Source organism: Clarias gariepinus, chromosome 2 (assembly GCF_024256425.1).
Source record: "Clarias gariepinus isolate MV-2021 ecotype Netherlands chromosome 2, CGAR_prim_01v2, whole genome shotgun sequence".
In the NCBI taxonomy this organism is placed as follows: domain Eukaryota; kingdom Metazoa; phylum Chordata; class Actinopteri; order Siluriformes; family Clariidae; genus Clarias; species Clarias gariepinus.
The window spans coordinates 18,090,915-18,096,318 of NC_071101.1; positions in this window are offsets into that span (position 1 = coordinate 18,090,915).

The window sequence follows — 5,404 nt, forward strand, 5'->3', positions numbered from 1 at the left end:
TCTCCTCGTGCTTGGTGGGTTTCCTCCATGAGCTCCGGTTTCCTCCCACCCTGTTTGCGGTGTACCCCGCCTCATGTCTTAAGTCGCCTGGGATAGGCTTCAGGCCTCCCACGACCCTGAATACAGGATAAAGCAGTGTAGACGATGAGTGAGTGAGAATTCCAAATATTTATTTATTATTTGTTCCGATCAGCAAATGTTTCATTAATGCTGTCAGTTTTCTTCAGACTTATCCGTCTTATATCCAAACTCTATAGATTAATGCATGGTTTCTTGAGAGCCTGTTTGGGTACTTGCTTAAAAAAATAGGCATAGGAGAATAAAACTGAAGAACTTGGATAATATTCCCTACAGTCACGTGACCTCACTCTCATTTGGAATGTGTTCCTATTTCTGTAGCTGAGCTCACTTGCAGCGGTTGCTACGGGATCTTATAAGTATTCATTAGTGACAAAGGTAGTGCATTGTATCCCATGATAGAGATGTCTTACTTACAGCTTTGACCTGACTTACACCCCACTAAGTTAGTAGCAGGACGGAGGGAAATTGGGCTGCCTCTCCATAGTCATGTCCAGGAAACAATAGGCTTGTAAAATACAGCAAGGCAATAAGCACACATGCTTGAAACAAAAGAGCCGTATCACATACAAAAGTCTATGTAAATGTTTTGGTTGAGTGTGGCAGCATGCCGAACTTCTGACCTTTTCATTGACCTCTGAGGTCGCAGAGGTAAGACAAAGCCGTAATTATTTGCATGTTACTAACGCGTAATGAACACACCATACACATGTGTGTGTATTTGTGTGTAAGGCGGAGTGATAGTGTAAGAGTAAGGACGTTGAAGAGGAGATCTTCTTCTAGAGCATCTGCTGAAGCATCTGAAGCATCCTTCATCTTAAACCATCCAAAGTCCAGACACGGAGAAGAAGAGATTTAGCAGGAGGAGTCTGCTTTCCAGACAAAACAAATTCTCCAAAGCAGAGAACTTGGGGGGAGAGGGTTTACACAGAAGAGCTGGACTCATCCTCTTCATTTGCAGGACACTGAGAGATTGTGAAAAGAAGGAAAATCTACATGCTGGGAGCTTAGAACTGCAACTCCTCAATAGGCAGTTTAGTCATCACAACAGGATTTGGGATTTGCCATAGATCCTATTGCTCGCAATGCCCAAATGCTCCCCTCTCTCTCTCTCTCTCTTTCTCTCTCTCTCTCTCTCTCTCTCTCTCTCTCTCTCTCACACACACACAAACACACACACACACACTTAGCATGCTAGATCTACATTCTCTCATTTCACACTCATTCTCATAAAACAAATCTTTATGCAAAATCCAGCGTAAACCAGCACACTGTCTTATATCAACAGCATCACAATCGGACCCTTTTGTTTGCGCACTGGTGCATTGATCTGTGCATCTAAAGTCTCTGCTCAAAGAGTCTGCAAGCCTTGTAGACCAGCACTCCTCTCCCTCTCCCTTTCCTGACTGCCGTGCCAGAACCAGGCCGCTTTCTCATGCTAATCACACACTTTGTCCTCGGGTGGATTATCCTGCCATGGCTTTTGTTGGAGGCCCGAAGCGGAGCCCCACGAGGTTGACCTCAGCCACGGCCTCAGACACAAAGCCCTCCTCGCGCACACAGCCCCACTCTGAGCACGTACGTCCCTGCACACACAAATTAGTCCGGCACAATTCCATCTCAAACTGAAGAGACCCCCATCATTAAAAATGACTGCACATGCTCCCACTCCTCTGAAATGCAGCCAGGCTTGAGTCTAGCGGCTGCCTATCATGAGGCCATGTGTATGAATATATCATTATACTGCATTCCATAACATACCGTATATCATTAATTAGGTATACATTTCATCATTTATTTATTTATTAATCAATAGTCACCACAACACTCTATATTATTCACCACAACCATGATGCAGTTTGTATTGATCTACTTGAGCTTAGTGTTTTTTGGTTCTTCTCCAGCTTCTTCTCTCAGCTCAGCTCTTCATTTGGGGGCATATCTTATCCTTCCCCTGCTCCAACCTCGGGCAACTCAGGAAGAGTGCAGGCTCTCACAGGTTCCTTAATTAGAGTCGTACCCAGCCTCAGGGACTCTGCCGTGCACTCATGACGCTGGAGACCTGACCTCATTTGAACGATCCTTGGTGTAGAATGGAGGACTGCCCCGTGGCTGAGCATGGTAGTGTAGGCAGGTTTAATTTGAGAATTAGTCACACACTTGCAGGGCATTTCAATGATTGCAAATATTCCAGATGGATTCTTTGGGACCCGCATAGAAAGCAGAGAATGCAGTATTTTTTTTATTTTCATGCAAATATATATATACATATATATAGACCATCAGTGCACAAAGCCCTCATTATGGCAATCCATGAGTGAAGACGAAAAAAAAAAGGAGAAGGTGAAATTTGCTAAAAAATATTCAACTGTGTCACAAAATGTGCTCCCTCTTTTGATGGGCTGATGACATCTGCTTTTATTTTTCTCTCCAGCTAATTGGCCACCCAGGCGTTCACTTGATTGAGAGATATTCTCTATACACAGCCACGTCCTCCCCTGTCTGGAGTTACCCTCTGGCATGCCAGTCTTAATGCCAGTGGATACCGATGCTGCTACAGAGACCAGCTAAAGGCTGAAGGGCAAAAAACAGGGCACTGATATGACGTCTGTTTGCAAATACATTTTCATTATCAAAATAAAATACACTATTCGTGCTGCTTATGGTAATCACCGTAGTGGTGATTGTATACAATACAAAGTCCTCATTTCAAATTGTGGACATTTATTTGTAAACTAAACACTATAAATGTAGACACTGATGTCACAGATGTTCAATTCAATACAAAGAAATGACATCAGAGTTAATTAAATAAAAGATCAGTTGAGCTTTGTGGCTTTTTATTCTTTGCTTATAAGATTGAATTAAATCACAAACAATGTGAGACCTGTGAGACCTTCACACCAGCATGTCTCTTTGTGCATGGGGTGATAGATGAGCTGGACCTGATCTTATTATATAATTAGCTGTTTAAAACGTGGTGGAATTTCTTCCCTTTGGAAGGATGTATCTAGTGATCATTTTTTAAAGTCCAGAGATTTAGATGGGGGAAGGTGATAGGAAAAGATACTGAGAGTCATTCGATAATTTGCGGTATATTTATGTTAATGATAAGTATATTTATTCTAAACACTTTCTTAAAAAAATATCATATTTTACCTATTATGCGAACACATGTTATGATATCGCATGTTATTCAATCTTGCCTATTTTTTATATTTATATATATAGAGAGAGGTTGTATCATTTTTTAATTGATTGAATATATTAATTTATTATGTTTGCAAAAGTTACTAAGAGATCCCCATCCTGTAACTGAAACCAAATGATGTCATTCTTCTCTGTGGCATACATTTTAACCACACTATGTTTCGCTTTCAACTATGTTATGCGCACTGTTATGCTTTCCAAATTCTTTATCATTTTAATGGAATTATCTGTTCAAATATGATGCTAAACTGTTTATGAAAATGATATCAGCCAGGTAAGTCCTACCACTGAAGTAGTCACCATTCCTACAAGATTAGTGTTATCAGTCTATGTTACAGCACACATTATTCAGATGAGTACACTTCAATACTCCAGCTCACCACAATTTTAAAATTAAATTGTTGTAAATTAATAAAGAGGAGGCGAAGGGCTCATCGGGATGCCAGTTATATATTCTGATATGAATGATAAAAATGTATGCCACTGAACAAAATCACTTGGATTTGGGGGCAAATCTTTTTTTAAGTTGCAGGATGAAGTTCTGTTAGTAACAAAGTTGGCAAACTGAGTAGTGAAACCATCCTTTACCTTGAAAATGTTAATACTTAAGCTTTCCAACTAGCACATATATTACACTGAAGGAATTTACCAATTTGAACCACTTTTTCTTCTATTGAGAAAAGACTTGTTTTTGTACCCTTTTTTTTTCTAATGTAAAACTTGCCACAAGTTATGATAATGGGCTGATTACGAATGGTCCTTTTATTGTTAGGATTTCCCTATCTTAACACAAGCAGTATAGCGCCAACTGCTATTTGAATGGTATGGAAGCAGAGCCCCAAATACAACACAACAAACTTTGCCTGCACCCTTCTCTCTCGAGACCTCAGCCCCATCTCATCCCACTTCCACCCCCTTTCAAAAAACAAACACAGGGAATCTGGTTAGGGAATAATAGCAGGGGGGAAACTATAACGCTGTGGTTGTGTGTGTGTGTGTGTGTGTGTGGGGGGGGGGGGGGGGGGGGGGGTTAATAAAAATTGTGGTGTGTCAAGTGAGGCAGAGAAAACTCTGTGAAACAAAACTGGGGCTCTATAAGGCGCACAAAAGCTCAGTCATGTCTTTTCTTTTTGGTGTGACTGGTGGGGAGAGATAAGGGAATTCATCAATACAGAGAAAGAAAAGGGGATTCAGTGTTCAGGGGTTTCCACCTCAAGCCACTGGCATTATGCATATGTGTTTAAAAGATTGAGCAGATAATGCGATACTTTGTCTGACAAGTTTTGCTCTCTTTGAATCTCTGTTTCTCTTTTTCTGTGGCAATTGTGCGGCTTGGTCTTATCCAGTCCAGCTGAGCCAATGCAAATGCACTAGAGAGATAAGAGACTAGCTTACTATTTCTATAGAACAACACCAATAATAATTGTAAATAGTAGCCAGTAACAACAGCCAAGTTTATTCTAATGTGTGTGTGTGTGTGTGTGTGTGTGTGTGTGTGTTGGGGCGTTTTAATTGCTCTAAAAACCATAAGTCAAATTATTTAAAAGGATGAAAGACATACTCCTATATTAGCAGTCTAGATGAGTAATCTTTTCACGCATAATTTAGGCACATACTATAAACGTTCACATAGGTATAATAGGAAATAATACACAGGTATCTTGAGAGTAAATGAGAATTTAAGTACCAGAAATCGTCATAAACTGACAGTAAAACCCATGTCATTATGCATTTCAAACATGTGATAAAACTGAAGATGTGACGACATGCAAAATCTGAAGTCTGAAGTCGTAATAAAAGAAATCTACAGTGTATTATTAGCACACCTAAATTATGTCCCACCTGAACCCCTTCAGCAAGGGTTTATATTCTGGGAGTTTGCCAGCTACGGTAGATGCGATGTGTTCCTTTGGAGAGTAATATTCACATAAATCATGCCGCGCTCAGTGTGAGGATATTTCAGGGCAAACAGATTAATCATAGTCTGCATTTTGTGAGGCTGTGTAGTTTTTGAACATTCCTGCACGAGGTGAACTCAAGGTAGCATGCAAGGGCGATAGCTAGATGTCGTTGGCATCAACAGTGTGATATTTTCATAGCAAGACCGTAAGGATGA